This window comes from Tamandua tetradactyla, chromosome 16, assembly GCF_023851605.1.
Source record: "Tamandua tetradactyla isolate mTamTet1 chromosome 16, mTamTet1.pri, whole genome shotgun sequence".
Lineage (NCBI taxonomy): Eukaryota > Metazoa > Chordata > Mammalia > Pilosa > Myrmecophagidae > Tamandua > Tamandua tetradactyla.
In genome coordinates, this window is record NC_135342.1 from 24285179 (window position 1) to 24308608 (window position 23430).

At 44.4% G+C, this 23430-nt stretch overlaps 1 long non-coding RNA gene and 2 pseudogenes across 2 annotated transcripts in view; 1 reads left to right on the top strand and 2 right to left on the bottom strand.

The window, feature by feature from the left end:
• The window catches only part of LOC143659185 (uncharacterized), a 37029-nt gene extending 23660 nt beyond the window's left edge, over positions 1-13369 (bottom strand). The window contains exons 1-4 of one of the 2 annotated variants that reach the window (XR_013163472.1): positions 13270-13369; positions 8403-8479; positions 6988-7102; positions 288-442 (exon numbers count right to left, since the gene is read on the bottom strand). This is a non-coding gene — a long non-coding RNA (uncharacterized LOC143659185). The remainder of the gene's footprint in view (positions 1-287; positions 443-6987; positions 7103-8402; positions 8480-13269) is intronic. The other variant, XR_013163473.1, reaches the window with a different exon arrangement.
• Positions 13370-13438: 69 nt separating this feature from the next.
• Positions 13439-15051, bottom strand: LOC143658358 (uncharacterized; annotated as a pseudogene).
• A 61-nt stretch (positions 15052-15112) lies between these two features.
• On the top strand, positions 15113-18091 carry LOC143658360 (microsomal glutathione S-transferase 1 pseudogene; annotated as a pseudogene).
• The last annotated feature ends 5339 nt before the right edge of the window (positions 18092-23430 follow it).

Consider the following 23430-nt stretch of genomic DNA (forward strand, 5'->3'; position numbering starts at 1 on the left):
TTTTTTTAAAGAATCTTTCAAATTTAGGACTTTGTAGAGTCTAGGATATTTTAGGAACATACATACATTTCTTTTCCTCTACAGTTATAATTTGATTATAATGTTCCCTAAAATTACACCCTTAATTTGGAGGCGATGTGACCTCGTGGGGGTCACTTAAATCCTGTAAACGTAAGAGGTAAGTCTCTGTGTGGAATAGAATAGGTAGATGCGCAATGTATTAGTCAGGGTTCTCTAGAACTAACAAGAGATATCAGTAAATATGAGATTTTATGAAAGTGTCTTACACAATGGTGGGGATACATGAGTCCAAATTCTGTAGGGCAGGTCACAAGGCAACAAATCGGATGAGGGTCTTTGATGAACTCCTCAGGAGAGGCCTGTTAGCTGAAGTGGAGATGAAAATTCTCTCTTCTGACACTTCTCCTTTAAAAGCCTGCAACTGATTGGATTAATTATAGATGTAATCAGCCATAAATGCAATCAATTTACTGATGATTTCAGTCCACAAAATGTCCTCGCAGTAACAGCTAGGCCAGTGCACACTTGACCAGATGACTGGGCACTATCACTGCACCAAACTGACACAAATGAACCCAACCACAACACTCAACCATCACATTTCCATTTCCTGGGCATGCAGCAAACTAAGTTCCAGCCTCCCTTGTAGTTAGATTGAGGTTCTTGTCCAAATGTAATTTTTCTGGGTAAAACCAAATTTCAGCTTACTTTCATAATCAATGGGTATTAATTGTCGAGTGTATTTGGGAGTTTGTCCAATCCTTTGTCCTTATTTTACAATTCACACACACACAAAAAAAAGTGGAGTAAGTTGTTCAAGGTTTCATAGCTGATAAGTGTGGCCCTCAAATCTGTGGCTGACTCTTGTGTTCAGGCTTCTTGTAAATTTGAACATCCACTTATTTCTCTTAGTAGACTCTCTGGAGTTTTCCTGATTGCGTTTTTTTACTCCGTCCAACGTGGACAATCCAGGAACGGTAATGGTATAAAGGGCTCCGTGACCTTCAGTAGGCTTTGGTAGATGCCTCACAATGGACTGCCATAACCCTAAGTAGGAAAGAGGCTTACAAGTCTGGGTTCCCAACAGGGGAAAGATGACCACTTTACCAGAGGCTCCTTTTGCTTTCTTTCAGTTCGCTACCAGACCAGAGTGACGGCTCCTTAAGCTGCAACCTGACAACTGGCGTGGTCAGCAGGATGAGTGGTGAGTGGCCCCTCCACCCCAGCAGGAGCCGGACCCAACGGGATGTGGCCCTCCACAAGCTTGTGGCATCCCATAGCAGCTGTTTTGCTGCAGTGGTCTGCTCCAGAGGGTTGGGGTCATGTGAGTCCCACCCCACAGGGGAGTGCGAAGGCTTTAAGGGACTTTAAAGCTGGCATCTAGGTACCCAAGCGCAGTATAACAGAAAAGGTGTCTTGGGTTTTTTTACTATGTTGCAGGAGCAGCATAAGGAGGCTTTAGCAGCACAAGCGCAGGTCCAGAGACTGCTGCAGAAGCAAGAATTGGAAACCCGGGTCCATGCCCTGGAAGAGGAAGAGGAAGTAGCAGGGCCGGGGCCATCTGAAATGGAGGGAATTGAGAGTGAGTTGGCACCACCCCAGGCAAGTACCCCTCCCTTGCCCCATGCCCATCCCACTGTAAAACAACAGGACGAACACAACCAGCTCTTGGCTCCAGGAGGTGGACCGATGGCCCCCCACGGACGTCACACACGGCATATACTCCAGAAGGGCTCCAGGTCCGCCGACGGACGACACACACGGCATATACTCCAGAAGGGCTCCAGGATCTCACCAAACAAGTACGGCAGAAGCCAGGGGAAACACTCCCGGCATGGCTGCTGGGCCTGTGAAACAACGGGGCTGACAGCCTGGAATTCTCAGAATGCGAAATGGCACACACCGTGAATGTGGAGGGGCGCGAACGGGAGAAGGGAGTGCGCCCAGTAAAACAAGGGGTGGAACTGCCGTCCTAATCAAAGCCGCCGTGAATGGAAATGGGCTGGCAAAATTGGTGGTTCCACCGACGTATTGCGGTTGGGTGATTTATTAGCCGCTGGGGTGACCCAGAGACAACTGATCAACAGCCCACTGATGTATTACTGGCAAAGAGTTGCCCCAGGAACAGCAATTCACTTAGCTAAAGGGGGGAAAGCAGGCTGAGCCCCGCCCCTTGCGCTTACATGATGTTTTACGCCTGCGCAGCCGGGACTTGATTGCCTGAGGGGCTGGGGTGGGGCAACGGGGGACCGAAGGAATTTTCAATGTATTGGTCCCCCCACAATGTACAGCGGCGTCCTGGCTCTAGTGGACACGGGGGCAGAATGCACATTGTTACATGGAAACCCAGACTGCTTTGAAGGCCCCCTGACTCACATTGATGGATGTGGAGGGCACATGGCCCGTGTGAGACAAGCCACGCTAATGCCTGGTAGAGGTCGCTTGCTGCCCCAAGCCTCCACAGTATACGTTGCTGCTTCCTGAATATTATAGTTGGCATGGATGTTTTACAAGAACTGACTTTAAAAACCACCCAAGGAGAATTTCAGTTACAGGTGCAAATAATAAAACCTGTGCCTAGAAATCATTCTCACCACTCCACGGTGCACCTGCCTGAGCCCTGAAGCATTGTTAGGTGAAGCAATATTAGTTGCCTGGAGGACAGGAAGAAATTGGGCAAATGATCCTACAATTGGAAAAGGCTGGGATCGTGAGGACAGCCCACAGTACTTACAACTCCGCAGTATGGCCTGTCTGAAAGCTGGACAGCACATGGAGAATGACTGTTGATTCCTGTGAGCTCAGTAAAGTCACTCCTCTCATGCAAGCTGCTGTACCATCAATGACTGATATAATGGATCAATTGTCTCTTTCCTTGGGACAGTACCACGATGTGGTGGAGTTGGCAAATGTGTTTTTCTCCAGTGATCTGGCTCCAGAGAACCAGGAGCAATTTGTGCTCACATGGAAAGTACTGGAATGGACGTTTGTGGGGCCGACGACTGTGTGCCACAGGTTGGTGGCACAAGACTTGGCCATTTGGCAATATAAGTCCACAGTTTATATAACCCCTGCTTCTCTTACAGATCTAGAGGAAGCTGCGGATGGCCTGCACCGCACACTATATACCTGGGGGTGGGCAATCAATGAGGCCAAGAACCAACAGCCTGGATTGTCTTGGGAATTGTCTGAGTAAGACCAAAGTGATCCCAGAAGCCGTGATGGATAAGGTCCAGGCATATTCGAGACCAACTATGGTAAATCAGCTACAAGTTTTTATAGGCCTTTTGGGGTACTGGAGAGTGCTTGCCCCCCCCCCCCCCATTTTGGCTCAGGTCTTGCATCCTTTGTATGCCTTACTTTAACAAGGTGCCCCATGGGATTGGGGAGGTGATCTAAAGCAGGCATTTGCTGCTGCAGAAAAGGCAGTTCCTTTCCACCTGGACATGACCCTGGTCAAGAAAGGTACCCCTGGGACGAGGGGGATGATCAGGAGCATGTTTTTGTAGTAGTAGAAAGGGCAGGAGGACAGGCCCAGACACTACAGGTGGTAGATAAGGCAGTTCCTTTCCACCTGGACGTGAAAGCCTATGAAGCAGGCTTTGTTTGGGGAATCTGGTAGTACCAGGGCAGACGCAAGGTCCCTATAGGATTTTGGTCCCACTTATGGAAGGGAGCAGAGATGAGATGCTCCCCCATTGAGCGGCAAGTAGCTACTGTCTATGCTGCCCTGCAAGCGAGTCCATTACAGACCTGTAATGGGAAACCAGCAGAAATTGCAAGTGATAGAGACACAACCACACCACCCCTGCCCCCACCCCATTGGATGGCAGTGGGTTTGTGGTCCAAAACTGGGCCAAAGGTGTGGCGAGGACTGGACCAAAGGTCTAGATATACAGTGGACACAGCATGTCCCATATAGACTGCAAGCTGCAGAAATGTTTAAAGGTACAACAGCCTCCTGACAGAGAAGCTTAGGGTTTTAGCCCCGAAGGAGCGGACATTGAAAGGGTGGGCTACCTGGACTGGCTATCGGTGTTCTCTTATTAAACCAACAGCCTCAGTGCACAGGCTATTCCCTGTTAGGCTTGGTAAGTAAGGGAATCAGCCTTGTCCTTGCATATACAGGGGGAAGGAAGTGATATGTGGGAAAGACCCCATGTGTGGGAAGGAGGGTTACTATTACCAGCCCCCCCCCCCATATTTTGCAACCAGAGACAATGAATGAATGGACCTCACCCTGGAAAATACTGACAGAAGCCCCTTCCTGGGTGGTATGTCTTTTGCCCTGGGGTGATAGGTACCTCATGTTTTTGGGTACAAACTTGGGTTGAGAGGTGGCCAGCTCCTGTACATGTGTCCCTTCTTGATGATGGGGTGGTTCTTGGCTTCAAGGAACTTATGTCTTGCATCCTGATCATACTAGCATGGCCCAAGAGGACTTGGTTTGGTACTCCCGCCTGGGGCAGAGACCCCTGGGTACCACAGTTCTTTCACAGGATGAGCAGATGGCCTGTATGAAGCCCGAGGGATGAAATTTGCCTCTAATGGTTTTTAGAGCTTTATTATCTCTCCAACCAGGCTGACTGCAGCTAACCGTCTGGTGGCATGGGCACACACCTATGCAAAGGTCCACAATGTCTCTCTTTGCTGAGTGTGTACTAAGTTTCCAGCAGATGCAGCTGAAGGGCACCCATGGCAAATAGCGCCAGCCACTGAACAAAACTGGACCACTATGTTTAGGATGAGATAATCACAGTTCTCTGGCTTGGGAAGAAGTACGGTGAGCAGTTGATGCTTTGCTCATCTGGGATGTGGACAATTCCACCCTGCCCTTTTTGGGTATGCCATCAAAAATGGTTGGAGATAGCTTATGCTGAACATGTGGATTTAAAAGCAACCTCAGAGTAGCAGGGTGGACTCCTAAGTCTTTTTGTAATAAGGCTATAATATCTAAAGTTCCCAAAAGGTGGTGGAGTGGCCACCCATATATAGGAATGTATGAAACCACCCAGATGAGAAGGGTTGTTTTGCATAACAGAATGGTTTTAGATCTCTTGACGGCTGCTGAAGGGAACTTGTGCAATGCTACATATAGAACATTGTTCTGACAACCTGGGGGCCTTGCATAAGAAGGATGAGGAAGTACAAGCCATTCACTCCCTCTCACAGGATCCTTTATGGTCCTGGTGGAACTCCATGACAGGGACTTGGCATTGGGTAAAAGTAACCTTAGCATGCCTGTTGGATTTCTAGTAATATTTTTTTTTTTTTTTTTTTTTTAAGAAAGGGAGGAAGGGAAGGAAAGACAGAGAAGGAAGGAAGGATAGAAGGAAGGAAGGGAGGAAGAAAGGGAAACATCTTGTTTTTATTATATTTTGTTTATTTGTTTTGTTTTTTACATGGGCTGGGGCCGGGAATCGAACCGGGGTCCTCCGGCATAGCAGGCAAGCACTCTTGCCCGCTGAGCCACCGCGGCCCGCCCTCTAGTAATATTTTGTTGCTCACTTAATTGCTGTTGTGGCCTATGGGCCCAAGGAATAGCACTGTGGGATAAGGCATCCCCTAGAATGCACACCATTTAAGGGGTAGAGTGTGGGGCACAGAACCATTACTCATTATAAACAGCCAGCTAAGATGGTCTTCATAAGTTCTGGGGGAACATGATACAGCATAGCTTGTATAACCAGTGATGTAATATGCATATATCTAATCATGTATCCCACAAGTGAAGTCACTTGTTGAAAAAAATGCCACTTTTGTATAATTTAGTATATAAGCGACCACTGCTCTGCAAGCATCAGAGAAGGGCAGAGGGAAATGATCAAAGATGACCACTCTACCAGTGGCTCCTTGGGTTTTCTTTCAGTTTGCTACCAGACCAGAGTGACTGCTCCTCAAGCTGGAATCTGACAGGACCCAATTGCATGGAAAAGTGGTCTGAGCCAGGTCATAGGATTATGGTCCAGCTCCAAACTGCTCCCTTTTACTATGTAAGGTAAAATATTCACAGATTTTGGGGGTTATGGCATGGACCTCTTAAGGGAGCCATCACTCTGCCCACCATGGGATTGGTAGTGGCTGGGGAATAAATTTAAAATATTGCAAATAATAGGGTCAAGACATTTCACTGCAACTTCTGGGATTTAAAGAACATCTGAATATGAAACACCTGTTTTTAAAAAAATCCCAGCTGGCTTGGCTATTTAATAACCTGAAGACTGTGGTTTCAAAACCTGAAATTTGTGGGCTAGGCTTATGAACTGTGAGTACTCCTGTGAGACTGAGTACATGTCAAATTGCCACACGTGAATTAAACATTTGGTGCCTTTTTTAACACAATACATTTTCACTTAAAATTCAAGCCACGTGCACACCAAAATAACTATGCCATTTATTTATGCCTCTAAAATACTTACAATGAGCAACATCTAATGAGCAAATACCACAGACCCAGTGGTGCACCATGGGAATCGCTGGAGAAAACCATTTAAGCCTGGCCTGGTGGAGTCTTTTAGTAAGAGATACATTAAATTATCATGGCACATGGCTGGAGGAAAGGCACTGTCAATTTCCGTCTGCATGAAGCTGGTGGGGCTGAGATGATATAATGTGGTGCAAAAGAAGCCTGACATGCTGGCCTGCTTTCACTTCCTCATATACACCAAGTTCATTCTTGGTTTCAGAGCCTTCTATAAGACAACTGTCTTGGAAACTACAAAAAATAACATTGAAAAGCAGGGAGGATGTTCTAGATTTAAAGAGACTAAAGAGACATGGCAACCTAGTGGAGTGCATTGTCCTTGATTGGATTTTGGATTTGAAAACATCTATAAAGGGCATGTTTTGGGACAACTGCAGAAATTTAAATATGGACTGTATATTAGATGTCAATTGATAACGCATGGCAGTAAGGGTTACAGAGTTGAAAGTTATACATTCAATGAACATTTATGGAGCACTTACCCTGTGACTGGAATTCACAGATTCATGGGACCCAGTCTTTGGTCATGGAAGATTTCCAGGCTAGAGGAGAGGCTGAGCGAACACAAGTGGTGCAGTACAGAGTGTCTGTACTTCACTGGATGAATGACAGGAAGACAAAACAGAGGGAGAAATTGTCTGATAGAGTCCGAGAAGGCTTTCTGTAAAAAGGAGCATGATTTCTGGATTTTAAAGCATGACTAGGAGTTTCCTAGGTGGACAGTATGGGGACTGGCTAAGACATGGAAAGGAAGGCTGAAGCGGATTTGGTGGTATACTGCATTTCTGACATTTTCCCTCTTGCAGGTATTTGTAAACGGCTAACACTATTACCCATCTACTCCTACCAGGGTCTGTGAAGATGGTACAGGTGTGGAGAATGTCTCCGTGACCCATGGATGTCTCCTAAAGAGGAATGTCACTAGACTCCCCGTTATCCAACAGATCTCTCTCATTTGTATGATCACTGGATTCCTAGAGCCCATGAACAAAAGAGTCCTCCCCACCTAGCCCATATCACTGGTCATTAAGACTTTCCCAAACTTAACAGGGTTTTTTAAGGAATGAAAAAAAGGAAGTGGGTCTTCACCAAGAGGGGCATAGCTGTGGGAAAGATTAGGGGACAAAAGAAGATAAATATAATTGCTCCTTGCTACAAGGAGTGAGTGACTAGATTTCCATAATGTCTTTGATGATGATAACAACATCCTTATAGTCTGCTTACTGTGTGTGAGACACCCTGAACATTCCTTCCCCAATTTCTGACAACTATACTGACACCTTATGCAGATTTTATGGCTATAGGGCTGGGGGAGTAAATTTGTTGGAAGGAGGGGACCACGTAAGAGTGATGTTATTGTGAATTGTGGTTCATTTGGGGCCATCTTTGGTGACTAGTTATCATAGCCCCCAAACTGAAGGGGGCTCAGGATTGAAGTCCATCCAAATCAGGACTCTTGAGGCAAATTGGGTATGAATTCTCAGATGCAGCTCCTCTCAGTATATGTTCTAAAGGATGGCCCTGGTAGACAGACCTATAGTAACTGCTGCGGCTAGAATAATATTTCTCCAAGCAATCTCCTTCATCTTTATCCCTGATATCTCCTCATGCTCAGGGAGGTCAGTAATGATTCCCCAGATACAATGATATGACATAGAGAGTCTAGGGACTAAGACTCAATAAAAAAATACGCTGAAATTTTGAAGTGCCTATGGGGACTTCCCCACATACCATCTTTTTCAATCCTGTTCAGTCCAAATCTCTGATATTTTCCCCAATTCTCCAGAAATTGAAAGCCATTTCTGAGCCTTAAAAGCTTCCCTTCTCAATATTCTTTAGTTCTTACTAGTCTGTGCTGGCACCCCTAAGAAAATAAGTTCTGCACTATGATACTGACCTTGATGCCCAAGTTCCCAAGTAATGGCATGCTCTGTGGCACTGTCCATGGTGTTGATGAATGGTGGGTCTGGGCTTCTGCATCCAAGTGAGGGATTAATAAAACAGAATAAAAGGATTTTTTTTTAATCAGCTCAAAATCTCTGTGATGCATAAAGCAGAAATTTACTTTGATATTTATGAAACAAAAGTTCTGAATTGTTTGAGGTTACTCTAACAGGAATTCCAGTGCAAAGAGTTAAAGACTGGAGAAATACTCAACATTCATCAGCATTTCAAATATGGATCACTAGGCAACTATCAAAATCTTCTACCTATTCTTTCTTCTTGCTCCTTATTTTCATTTTCAGAAAACTACAAGAGCAAAACAAACCTACACTTCTCACAATAGTTTCATAAACCATGTTTTTAGATGGTGTGACAGATTGAATTATATATACTTAGACATATTCTTAATCTTAATATTCATTCCTGAGTGTGAACCCACTGTAAATAGGTTCTATTGGAGATGTTATTTTTAGTTAAGGTATGGCCCAATTGAATGAGGCTGGGCTTTAATCTGGATTACTGGAGGCCTTATAAGGAGAAGGACCCAGGGATAAGAAAGAAGTCAGTGGGAACCCAGAGGAGAAAGAAGAGAACGTGGCCATGAAATGGGAAAGCCAAGGAATCCCAAGGATTGCTGGCAGCCAGCACCAGAAAGCACCAGCACCTTCAGGAAGAAAACAAACCTTGCTAATATCTAGATTTTTCATTTACAGCCTCAAATCCAAGAGCCAATAAATTTCCATTGCTTATGCCAACCCATTGGTTGGATTAGTGATAGCCGCTCAGGCATACTAGGACAGATGGCATCTCCTTGATGCCCAGGTTCCCAAATAATGGCATGCTCTGTGGCACTGTCTATGGTGTTGATAAAATAAATACAACATTAAATAGGAGTAATTCAACAAAGGCAAACATGATTCTGAATATTAAAATACTAGCATGTTCTCTCAGCGAAGGGCTGCTGTAAAAAAGTTAGGTAAAATTTGCAATATAATCAAAGAATAAAGAGATACACCATAGTATTTTGATGGCACTACATCAATATTTTATTTTTAGGGAGCACAAGATGAGTTAAGAAGAGCTGGCAATTATTAGAGAAGCAAGATCCCTATTATAAAAGACTTGAATGCCAATATAAGAAGTGTGTGCTTGTTTCTGGAGGTCAAAGTGAGCAGCCCTGGGAAGCTACAAGGCATGAAAGCAACATGGTCATTTTCTGCTGGCATTAGAATCCATTTATTAAGCAAAATCATTAATGAGGACTAAGTGTCTACCATTCTTGGAGAACAGCCCATCCCTGGGGCCCTAGCTGAGAAAGCTGTGGCATGCAGGGAAAGCCTGGTGTGGGAGTTAGTGAACTCTCATTTCATGAGGCCTGGCAGAGATGCTGCTCAAAGGAGGTGTGTGGGAGAGAGTGCAGCAGGGAGGGAGTGTGCCTCAGTTATAACCTGAATATATAACTATAGAAACTGTTTCTTGTGAATTTCTCTGATATTTCCTCCCACCTCCCTTGGTGTGAATGACTGGTGCAGGGCAAGATGAAAGAATAAACTGATATAGAGAGCTATCCTGGAAGATGGCCCAGACCTTAAAAGTGGCTCACCTTCAACTTCCCCAAGTTGAATTCTTGATATTCTCACAAGCAGTGCGGACAACCAAAGCTATAGGCTGAGTTCCCAAGTCTTGGGGTTTGTTCGTTTGAAACTTAACCCCACAAAGGATAGGTCGAGCCTACTTAAAATTAGGCCTAAGAGTCACCCCCAAGAGAGCCTCTTTTGTTGCTCAGATGTGGCCTCTCTCTCCAGCCAACACAACAAGCAAACTCACCACCCTCCCCCTATCTACGTGGGACATGACTCCCAGGGGTGTGGACCTTCTTGGCAATGTAGGACAGAAATCCTAGAATGAGTTGAGACTCAGCATCAAGGGATTGAGAAAACCTTCTCGGCCAAAAGGGGGAAGAGCGAAATCAGACAAAATAAAGTGTCAATGGCTGAGAGATTCCAAACAGAGTCGGGAGGTTATCCTGGAGGTTGTTCTTACGCATTAAATAGATATCACCTTGTTAGTCAACATGTAATGGAGAAGCTGGAGGGAACTGCCTGAAAATGTAGAGCTGTGTTCCAGTAGCCATGTTTCTTGAAGATGATTGTATAATGATATAGCTGTCACAATGTGACTGTGTGATTGTGAAAACCTTGTGTCTGATGCTCCTTTTATCTACCTTGTCAACCAATGAGTAGAACATATGGAATAAAAATAAATAATAAGGGGAACAAATGTTAAACTAAATTTAGTCTCAAATGCTAGTGATCAATGAAAGGGAGGGGTAAGGGGTATGGTATGTATAATTTTTTTTCTGTTTTCTTTTTATTTCTTTTTCTGAATAGGTGCAAATGTTCCAAGAAATGATCATGATGATGAATATGCAACTATGTGATGATATTGTGGATTACTGATTATATACATAGAACAGAATGATCAAAATATGAATGTTTGCATTTATTTGGGGTTTTCTGTATTAAAAAAAAAAAGTGGCTCACCATCAGGTGCTGAATGAACTGAGGAGAAAGCAATAGGAGGAACTGAGAACAGAATCCAAACTTCACTCCTTGCCTTTGTGTGAGTACAAGCCTGATAGAATCCTGTGGCATTCTGAAGGCACAGCTAAAGCATAGGCTGGGAGATGACACCCTGTGGATTTGGGGTACAGTCCTTCAAAATGCAGTATATACCTTAAACCAACAGCCATTGTATGGTGCTATAGTGCCCAGTAAGCAGAGTATGCAGCTCCAAGAAAACAATAAGTGAAATAGAAGTGGCCCCTCTCACCATCATTCTGAAGACCCACTTGGGAATTTGCTTCTGTTTTCTGCAATTTCAAGCTCTGCGGATTGAGAGGTTCTGGTTTTCAGGAGGGAGGGAACACTTTGACTACAGGACACAGCCAGGTCCCCATTTAATTGAAGTTTTGGTTGCCACCTAGTCACTCTGAACTCCTTCATGCCAGGAAACCATCATTCATAGAAAGAAATTACTTGACTGGCAGGAGATAAGACTGCTGCTATGTAAAGGGGGCAAGAAAAGGTATGTCTGGAACTCAGGGGATTCACTAGATACCTCTTGATGCTTCTATTTCAATAATAACTGTACATGGGAAATTATAGCAATATAAGTATGATTGGAGAATAGTAGTCAGGGTTTCATATTCCTCATACAGGAAGGAGATAAATAAAATGTAGTAGACCCCATATGGAGACGCTCATGCCCATGGGAGCAAAACCGAAATCTAAGTAAGTTTCTATTTCCTGTAAATGTCCAGCTCATCCAGCTAACGTTCTCACTGTTAAGTAGTCACCTACACTAACCAATTTAGGAAATGTGGTCTGCATTAAACAATGAAGATTTCCTTCCACTGTACTCTCTTTTTCTGTCTATAAAACCCGTTACTCTCTTTGGTCACTGGAATTCCTCTCTACCTTGTAGTGACTGTAATCTCCCCAATTCATGAATTGATTCAATAAAACTGTCTGAAATCTAATCAAATTTTGCTCAAGTTTTTATTTTAACAAAGGTATGGGTTACCCCAGTAAGCAAGCAACCCAGACCAGAACAAGTTCCTGCCAAGGATTAGAAGTATCTAGAATGATAGTATAAGAGCAAAATTTTAACCAAGACCAACCACTTAGAGCAGTGGAGACTTTATTTAGCTTGTCCCACTAACCTTAACTTCCAATTGCAAATTATTTACAAAAAAAGAAATTGTGACTAACCACCGACCTGATAAAGCAGTGGCAGGATGGAGCGAACTTAAGTGAGGCACAAGTTGACATGAGTGGCACAAAGGGTGAACTCTAACGAAAGCTATCAGGGCTGTGCTCATATCCTTTAGACCTGTTCTCCAGTAGATTTCCAACTGTCAGTATTTCTCTGTGCTTTACAATCTTTTATCTGGAACTATAGATAGCCGTGCTGTCATGCATGCATGGAAATTGAGAAATACTCAACATATAATACCCTCTGGGTGGAACGAGAACCTACAACACGTGAAAGTTTGTATATAATTAGCCCAGTTCCCTCGACCCTCCTGTCAGATCATTCTGAGGCATGTGTCTTGATCTTTTTCTGAGAGTTTTCATGTGGGCTTGAACCTCAGTTGCCAATTACAGTAGCTGGCTTTGTTGACTGCCTGCCTTCCCTGTATCACTTCCCCACGCTTTTCAGTGCCCCATAAACTTCCAATATAAACTACTTGTGATACCGATTAAAAGGGCGGGTTCTCTCTGTCTCTCAGCCAACACGGCAAGCAAGCTCACTGCCCTCATGTGGGACATGACTCTCAGGGGTGTAAACTTCCCTGGCAACTTGGGACAGAACTCCTAGAAGGAGCTGGGACTCAGTTTCAAGGGGTTGAAAAACCCTTCTTGACAGAAAGGGGGAAGAGAGAAATGAGACAAAATAAAGTGTCAGTGGCTGAGAGATTTCAAACAGTCGAGAGGTTACCGTGGAGGTTCTTCTTACGCATTATGCAGATATCCCAAATGGTCCTGCAGAATGTCCAAAGTGAGGAAATAGGACTATCACATTGAATTCCCAAAGTCTTTGAGCTGGGCACTGGACACAGTAAGGCACCCAACTCACAACTTGGCTAAAATACTGAGGGTGGGACAGGCTGGACTTAGGAAATTCCATCTTGAGTAGGCGACCTCTAAGACTTTTGATCCTCATTAGTTCTGACAAATCCTTTTAGCTTTATGCTAATCCTTTCTGCCTCTGCACCTCCCTCAAGATGACTCCCTTTTCTACTTTATAGTAATTACCTTAAAAACAGATGGAGGGCGGGCCACGGTGGCTGAGCAGGTAGAGCTCTGGCCTGCCATACTGGAGAACCTGGGTTTGATTCCTGGTGCCTGTCCATGAAAAAAAAAAAAAAAAACAGCAAGAAGGAAGGTCAGCTCATAAAAACAGGAACTTCTGAATAAACCACCTTACCTGGTCCAAGAGAAATCCCATCATTTCTTTCCAATGTGAGTTATCTGATGGCTTATAAGGCACAAACTCCGAGAGCCGTTTTCTCCACATTTATAACATTTATGTGGTCTCTCATCTGTATGGATTCTGAGATGACGAATCTGATTGGAGCTGTAAGAGTAACTATCTCCAAACTCGTGATAGATATAGGGTTTCTCTCCTGTGTGAATTCTCTGGTGCCTGATTAAATTGGATCTATGAGAGAAGTTTTCCCTGCAGAGGGTGCAGTTATATGGTTTCTCTCCTGTATAGGTTCTCTGATGTCTGGTGAGGTGCATTTCCTGGAAGAACCTTTTTCCACAACTTAAACATTCAAACATTTCTTCTCTGCCTTCTGGACCCCATGATTCGTAAATATGGGGGTGCTGTCCCTCATCACTTCTCCACGCTCAGTGAAGGGGTAAAGTCTCTCTCATTCATGAGTTCTCTCATATATGACAAGGTGTGAACTACAAGAGAAACTTATCCCACCCGGTACACTTAGAGGGTCTCTCTCCTGTGTGAATTCTCTGGCGTCTAAGGAGGTTGATACGGTAGCAAAGGTCTTCCCACACCCAGTGCACTTATAGGACTTTTCACCTGTGTGCATTTGCTGGTGCCTGTGGAGGTTGGAGTTGCAAGAAAAGCTTTTTCCACACGCATTACACTGACAGGGCTTCTTACCACATGGGGGTGCTGATGGCGAATGGGTATTTTGACTGAAGCCTTTTCCACATTTGAAGCACTTATATAAAGGGCTTCCTCTCCCAGACGTGGTCTGTGCAGTGACAGAAGATGTGGGTTCCCATCTGAGTTCACCACACTCCACGCCAACACACAGCTGGCATGCAGTCTTTCCGCTGCATGTGTTCTGCCGTGTCTCCTTAGGTTCTAGTTTTTAGAGAAATTTAGACACGGGAGATAAATGGAGTTTCTTTGGCTGCAGTTCCTTTTGTCTCCCCAGTTCTCTGCAACTTGTGGCTCCCGCTAGAGTGCTCCCTTCAACCCACAGAGGGAGGGTCCCAGTGCCCTTCTGACCACTCACAAGGCCTCCCCTGCTCACGGCTCCAGGGCACCTCCCAGGGAGCAGCTCCTGAGGGTAGGTGTTCTCAAGGGAAACAGCAATTTCTTCCTGGTTCTTAAATTTCTCTTCCCCTGCAGGTTTGGGTCCTCCTTATAACTCTGGACACTGGGACCCCATGGCTTCCCTCCCTGTTCCACCTGGGTGCTAAGGGCTTCCTCATGGGAATCTGAGACTCAGTTGCCTCAGCTTCCCAAGCTCTCTCTGCACATCCTCTACAAGAGGCACAGCTTCCTCCCCACTCGCTGGCTGCAGCTTCTGCACCCTGCTCTGGATCTCCTGGGGCTTGGTGCACATCTCAGGGGGCAGCCACCCATGGCAAACTCCTGGAGCCGGCTGAGAGCTTCGCGAGGACCAGCTGCCTCTTGGAAGCAGAACCGTGGGAAACACAGGTGGGAGGCCCCCTGGCTGGGTCCGCGCGCGTGGTCAGCTTCTGGCTCCAGGTGCTGTCCTTGTCCAGTTTAACTATTGGAAGCCCTTCCCGCTCCTGGGCGCCCAGACCTGAGGCCATCGTCCGGCTCCCGGAATGCCTTGACCCCCAAGCCAGCTGCGCCCGCCTGGACCCCGTGGGGATGCGTGGCATTGGCGGGAGCCGGCGGACCCGCGTCTTGAAGTCCCCAGCGAGGACCAGGCTCCAGACCAGTCACAGCTGGTTCCTGCACCTCAGCCTCAGTCGGTGCCTGATGCCCATCCTGCCGGGGCCTCTCGGAGGGCCGCCGCCCCGCCCCTGTCAGGGACCCACGCAGGACTCCGCCCTCGGCTCCCAGGCCAGCATTCCCGGTCGTAATGTTTTTACAAACACAAGATAAAGGTCATATAGTTGTACAATCATTATCAAAGATCAAGGTGGCTGGGTTACAGCTCAGTAATTTCAGGTATTTCCCTCTGGCTATTCTAATATACTAGAAAATAAAAAAGAAATCTCTATATAGTGATTCAATAATCATAATCATTTGTTAAAGCCTAACTTCTTGGTTACACATCTACTTGTTCCCGGGTTTCAGGGTCTTCTGCTGTGGAAGAACTCAAGCTAAGAGAAAACATGTAATGTTTTTCAACAGCTTTCCATCCTTGTTGCCACTTAAGAAATAGCTTATTACAGATTTGATTATGTATAAGGTCCTTTATATTTTGCCCTTCAGATTTCATTTTCTAGTCTCCTAAATACAGACAGTGAATTATTTGCTTAGTATTCAGGTGAGAAACCTCCTGATGTGTTCCTATAAAATAGTTTCTAAGAATTTTTCACTGCATATATGCCAATTATTATTCCCAGTACCACTAAAATTTACCCCATAAACTCCTTAAAGGCTACAAGCTATATAAACAGAACCAGCTCCTGGTCTTGTCAACCTCAATTCTTCTTTATTAATGAGAATTAAAAAATCATAGACACCCCTGTCTACGTGGGACATGACTACCAGGGGTGTGGATCTTCCTGGCAGCGTGGGACAAAAATCCCAGAATGAGCTGAGATTCAGCATCAAGGGATTGAGAAAAACTCTAGAATGAGCTGAGACCCGGCATCAAGGGATTGAGAGAATCTTCTCAACCAAAAGGGGGAAGAGTGAAATGAGACAAAGTGTCAATGGCTGAGAGATTCCAAACAGAGTCAGAGGTTATCCTGGAGATTATTCTTATGCATTAAGTAGATATCACCTTGTTATGCAAGATGTAATGGAGAGGCTGGAGGGAACTGCCTGAAAATGTAGAGCTGGGTTCCAGTAGCCATGTTTCTTGATGATGATTGTATAATGATATAGCTTTCACAATGTGACTGTGTGATTGTGAAAACCTTGTGTCTGATGCTCCTTTTATCTACCTTGTCAACAGAAGAGTAGAACATATGGAATAAAAATAAATAATTGGGGGGAACAAATGTTAAAATAGATTTAGTTTGAAATGCTAGTGATCAATGAAAAGGATCAGTAAGGGGTATGGCCTGTAAAATTTTTTTTTCTGTTTGTTATATTTTTCTGTTGTCTTTTTATTTCTTTTTCTGAATTGATGCTAATGTTCTGGGAAATGATCATGATGATGAATATGCAACTATGTGATGATATTTTGAATTGCTGAGTGTGTGTATTGGGAATGTTTGTTTCTTGTAATTTTTTTTAATTAATAAAAAATTAAAAAAAAAACATGGACATTTTCATGCGTGAGTCTTAGTAGCGCAATAGCTCTTGCCAATGAGAGCACATATCTCTCCTACTAATTAAGGTCCAGAGTAACTTGACTGTACAAAGAGAACAGTCTTTGTATCCTGCTATCAAAGAGAAATCCATAGCCATGGATCCTAGAGGACTACAATTCTAACATCTATCAACTCAGTTGCAATCTGATTTAGAAAATTCATCAGCAATATCTTTTAGCTAATGGACTATGCAACCCCACTGGTGGGAATGTTATTCCCTTAAGACATTATCTTTCTCTTATATCACTGTAGTAGAGTCTGCTAGCTTTTCACTAAATCTTTTCCCTCTTTTTCCTGGGCATAGAGGTGAGCACATTTCCCAAATTCCCTTATAGTTAAATATAACCACATGACTAACTTCTAGCCAAAGGAGTATATATAGAAGGGGAGGGTGCTGCTTCCAGGCCTGCCACATACAAATCTCCTAAGCCTGCCCTTCCATCTTCACCTCTTCCAGCTAATAGATACAAACCTGCAGGTGACCTGGGAAGCCATGTGTTGATGACAGGGCTGCAATCAACCTGGGTCCCTGAACGACAGCCTGGAGCAGAAACACACACACAGCTGCATGTACACCACAAGTGTGAAACAACTATTAACTCTTATGTGAATAAAAAAAAATAAACTTCTGAAGTATTTGCCAGAATAGGCTGTGGTAGGAGACGGCATGGAGAGGGCAGTGGGAGAGAAGGAGAAAAGTTAGTGTTGGGTGTAAGGCTTAAGGTGTCCCTACCAGCCCGAAAGTTCTTTGCTCCATTTGCTTTTCAATCTATCATTCCTTACAGGGCTGTGCTCCAGTATCCTTCTAGATTCCAGACTAAAATAGAAGAAAAACAGTTGACCTCCCCCAGCTAACGGAGGATGAAGTATTCACGGCCTTTGCCTCCTATTCAACAATTATTCTTTCAAAAACCATGCTTACAAGTACTGTAACTGCATTCTACAGAAAGACAAGAAAGGTTTGTTTGCCAACCCAAAAGACTGCTCATCCTTTGGCAAAGGAGAAAATGCCAAGAAGAATCCAAAGACAGATGATACAGTAGAATATGTACAAACAGCCTCACGTGAATGACCTTGAAAATATTGTGTGCACTGATTTGAAACTGTTATGTACCCCAGAAAAGCCATGAAACTAGCAGAAACTGGAAGAGCCATCTTCCTCCAAACTCTGGAAAACAGTTAAAGGGCTGTAGTATCTGATCAAGTGTGAATCAAAAAAAACGCAACTGAAATACGGTAGAAGGTTGAGGCACTCTTGCTGACCCCGCCCCAGCCCTCCTCCCAGTACGGTGTGGAGCTAACTAGCACGTCCATTGAGGCCCTGACCCTGATCCAGAAGGAGCAGAATAAACCCTAGGCCCGTACTTGGGTGCCTGTGTGTTGGTGCCAGTCTAGTGGGTGGCATCCTGAAAGACTGAGCCAGAGCACTGTTTTGGGGCTCACCCTCCCAGAACTTCTCCTACAGGCAGAAGCAGCCTGAACAGAGTTAAAGCAGTGTTAGAAAGAATGAAATCAAAGGGCCTGGATCAAAGGACTTCTGGCTTTAAGACATACAATACAGCATGCTGGAGGGGGGAAAGTCTATTTCAAAGGGAGTAGAGGGGGCATTCACAGTCCTATAAACAGAAATAGATGATTCTACATTGATAGTAGGAGATTTCAATAGACCAGTTTTAATACAGGATAGAACAATGAGACAGATCAATAGGGAACTAGAATACCTGAACATTACTATAAATCTACCAGACATCTAGAATATTCCATAATACTCATTCTTCTTAGTACAGATGGGTCATTCTACAGGATAGATCATATGCTAGTCACAAAACAAGTCTTAATATATTCAAAAATGTTGAAATCATATCATGTTTATCTTCTTTGACCACAGTGGAATGACACTAGAAATCAATAACAGAGGGAGAGCTGAAAAATTCACAAATATGGAAATTTTAACACGCACTCTTAACCAATGGGTCAAAGAAGAAAACACAAGGGAAATAAGGAAATATCTTGAAAATAAAAACAAAACTATTTGAACCCAGGCTGAGTTCATGCAGAGCACAGGCAGGTGCCACTATGAGATTAAAAATAAGTAAATAAATAAATCCAGGTACAGAAGCAGACATAGGTTTATCAGGGCTTACAAACAGGAGAAGTTCTCCAGCGGCAGCCATCCAGATGTTAGCATTCCGTGAAAGAACAGAAATGCATGAGGCAATATGTGATTTCACAACAAAGACATTCTCTATAGCATGAAGACATTGAGTCTCAAGTATAATCATTCAAGGGGCCTGAAACCTGATGTTTTACTAAGATTAGTGTTTAAGACTAAAATAAAATCAATGCTGTATGCTGTTTTACATCCTGTAGTTACATTCTTCTTCCTCAGGGGAGATTGTTTACTTTCTTGACCTTTGTCCTTGGCTAAAGCAGGTCAGTTACGAGCTTTTAGGAGGGGGACCAGGCATCAGGCTGCCACATTCCACTCCCTCACTCTCCCCCTCCCCATAACAGGTTGCATTGACCATAGCACAGACACTGCATCCATATGCCACAGTAACAACATGAAGACAACAGAACAGGGAGAAAGAAAATCCCTGGGGATGCTTCATGAAAGAAGAAGCCTGGAGAGAAAACTAGGAGATGTCACCATGTTCACCATGTGTCTTTCCAGCGGAGAGAGAAACCCTGAACTTCATCAGCCTTTCTCGAGTGAAGGTAACCTCTTATTGGTGTCTTAATTTGGACATTTTTATAGAGTTGCTTTAATTGGGACATTTACACGGCCTTAGAACTGTAAACTTGCAACTTATTAAGTTTCCCTTTTAAAAGTCAAAAAATAAGAGACAAAGGAATAATACTAATCCAACACATAAGGCAGATAATCCTATAAAGAAATGCCACTAAAGCTGAGTAAGAGAATTAAACCAAGTAGAAAGGGAGGTCAATAGATAATTGGTCAATACTGTGTATGTGCTTTTGCATATGATTTAAATCTTGTGAAATATTACATGAGTGATCAGATGATCAGGAATATATATACAATGTTGTATGTTTATAAGGGCACAGGTTCCTCCTTGTACTGCAGTTAAAATGTCTAAAGCCATTCTATTCTGTAAGAATACTTTCCATAATTGGGTGGTCTTGTCATTTAACAATGATATTGCCTATTTAGATTCATTAAGCACCTGGGCTGTAGGGTTGGCTAAGGCTGTTACATGCTTTTCAGTAACCATCGCCGCTCTGCCTGGGGCAAGAATAGCTAAAGGACCAAACCACCATGGGGTATGCTTCAGTCGATATCTAGAGTTAACCATTTCCCAGTTGATAGGAGTGTATGGTAAAGAATCATATAATGTGTTAGGAACATATGCCCCATGTACAGCATCCTGTCCAACTGTAAGGTAAATAGGGCCATCCATATTGCCTATAGGTCCATAGTCACCCCAAAGGGGAAGCACGTACTTCTGGTCTGTTGGAGGTACTCTGCTATTGGAAAAGGCTATCATTTTGTGGCTTAACGTAAAATTACACATTACTGAGGGTAACCACCCCATATCTCAGTTCCCATTTAGATATTCCATGAAGACAGGGGGAATATGGTTTGAGGTTACAGCTTCCACTGTCAGCGTCCTATTCCATCATGTACGGTCTACCCTAATCATGGTTTATTTACTTGTTCTCTCACAAGGGAAAATATATAAGCTTGAGTTTCATTAAAATACAGTAATTGGGGCAGGCAATGGTGGCACAGTGGCAGAGTTCTCACCTGCCATGCCAGAGATTCGATTCCTAGTGCCTGCCCATGTAAAAAAAAAAAAAAAAAAAAAAAAGACAGTAATTGCTGTGCCAAACATTAGGGACACCCAAATCAATAGGTCAAGCCCTTGATCTTGAGGCTTGCTCTTGTGAATCTTATGTATGTAGCAGAGACGCTTAGCCCACCTATACGTATGTCTAAGAGTTACCTCCAGGGGACCTCTTTTGTTCCTCAGATGTGGCCTTTTTCTCTCTAAGCCCAACTCTGCAAGTAAAACCATTGTCCTCCTCCTTTTATGTGGGACATGATATCCAGGGATGAAAGTCTTCCTGGCAGCATGGCAGATGATTCCCGGGGATGAGCCTGGCCCTGGCACCATGGGATCAACAATGCTATCCTGACCAAAAGGGGGAAAGAAGCGTAACAAATAAGGTATCAAATAAGGCTGAGAGAGTTCAAATAGAATTGAGAGGCTACACTGGAGGTCACTCTTACACAGCTTCAATTAGACATTGCTACCTATCATAATTTGGCAAACCACAACCACAACTACTCCTGCCAACCCTAAAGAACATCTAGGGCATTACATAAGATTCTACAAAGGTTCCATGCACTACGGTAACTTTCCAAAACCTACAACCTCCAGATAGGTCCCTGGACCAGATAAGTCCTGAAATGCAGAGGGGCCAACCTTTCCAGAATATCAACTAGTTCCATCTCCCTACCCTATATTATAGACAACTCCTTCCAACATGAAAAAATTAGAATGGGCATAGTCCAAATCCCCCTAAAGCATGGGAGAAAGATCAAAGGTGGTGGAGGAGTTAAACAGAGAAGATTTGGTTTAAAAAATGTATGTGAGTGCTGGATCATTATACTGATATTTCTTTTAGCCTCCAGTATCTTAGAGCAGCTAGAAATAAAAACCTAAATTGTGGAATTTTAACCTATACCAAACTCTGAAATCTGTTCTACAACGAATTGTGATTAATATGAAGTTTATTGCTTTTATACATATGTTATTTAAAGAGAGGGAGGAGTTTAACAGAGAATATAGGGTTTAACAAATGAGTATGACTTCTGGATCATTATATTGTTATTTCTATTGGTCTCCAGTGTCTTGGAGCAGCTAGAAGAAAAAATGAAAAAACGTGGAACTGTAACCCAAACTTTAAAATTTGTTCTATAACTACTAGTTGACATGTACTTGGAAATCTATTTCTTTTTTGTATATATGTCATAGTTCACACCTTTTTTTTTAAAGCTAAAATAAAAAAGACAGTAATTGGATTTTGGTCTTAAAAGAGAAAGTCTCACTCCAGATTTGTCAGCGTGTCGAATTTTGCTATGTCAACAGGGTGTTCCACATAGACCAGTTAGTAGGAGCTATGGTCCAGGGAAGGCTGGTAGCACCTGAAGACGGCAAGTCCATGCAAACTCAACATTGGGTTCGACTGTGGGCATGGGTTGCCTCAGAAACCCACTGTAGAGAGGTATTTGCTAGGGCGCTAAGGGCAAAAAGAAAGATGTTAATGGGGAACAATAAAGGGTAAATCTTGTTGATTTAACAATGTACATGCAAGAATTCCACTGGTAGATAGTTGGGTGCCAGGCAGAGGGACATTGTGGGGAGGCTTTAAATACCAGATATTCTCCCCCTGTAAATCTTGACAGTCCTTCACCGTGACATCAATCATTAGTTAGGCGCTGGAAGTTCTAGTTAGAGAAATTAGGTAAGAGGTGAGGAAGGTCGGGGAAGCAGCCTTTGAGTGGGAAGAGAGTCAGGGAAAGAGAGGCAGAGAGGACGGCAAGAGGGAGGGAAAAAGGGAAAAGAGATCCGCAGGAGGGCAACGTAAAGAGGGGAAGAGGAGGAAATGACAAAACAGTAGCCATGGGAGGACAACTTCAGGTTTCCAGCAGCAAAAGTTGCAGGGCTTTTTAAAACAGGATGGGATCTGAGACATGATCGTGTAGGCACTTAAAAGGAATTATTTAACAAACTTTAAAATATAAAGCGGTGCCTGTTATTGGTTGATGACTAGGGCCAGCTACAGCTTGGGGGAAACTTCCTACAAGGAATCTTCTCCCAAGTTTGGCCTCCACTCGAGCACACGGGGTTATGCGCGCACGCGCACATACGCGCGCACAGGTATATGCACGCGCTTAGTGTTCACACGCACAATCACGCTGCGCCGTGGTACCGATTTTTCCGGAAACCCTCCGGTAGCCGCAGAGCTGTGCTGGCGGACCGAGATGTCCGAGCTGGCCGCAGAGGGCACGGCCCCGCGGCCGGGTGCGGGGGGTGGCGAGAGCGATGTTCCGCTGGCGGAGGTAGGCGGCGGAAGGCAGGAGCCGGGCCCGGCTGCGGGGGCCCGGGGAGGCGCGGTGGCGGAGCCGGGCCGGGAGGAGGGCCCCGAGAGCGGGCCGCTGCCCAGGCCGTGGCCCCAGCCTCGGACCGGCCCGGGCCTGGCTGCGTTCCCACGGCCCCCGCGCGAGCCCGAAGGCAACGGGCCTGATCTCGGGCCAGCCCAGCCGCAGTGGGGGGAAGCGGTGCTGAACGCCCACGGCAGCCGATTGAGAGGGTTTGACGAACCTAACTGGGTGTTTATGGACATGTGTAGAGCAAGGGAAGTAGCCCACGATGCCAGCTGGCAAAGGCATTATCCCAGCGTATATCTGGATTATTTCACATTTATCGAAGATCTCTTTGCCTCTGTGGCGCTCAGCCGGCTGGCTGCAGAACTCGGCTGCGATAGGCTGAAAGACCGAGAATAAGTAAGTGCTTTTACATCAAAAGGGGAAACTGTTTCCAGCGAATCTATTTTGTTCCATAATATTTTGGGGTTCGTTTAAAACAGTCATTTGCCAGTCCTGCAGCTAGAATACTTAATTTTTTTTATTATTAAGGGAGAAGAGGACAATTCTTCTTGCGTAAT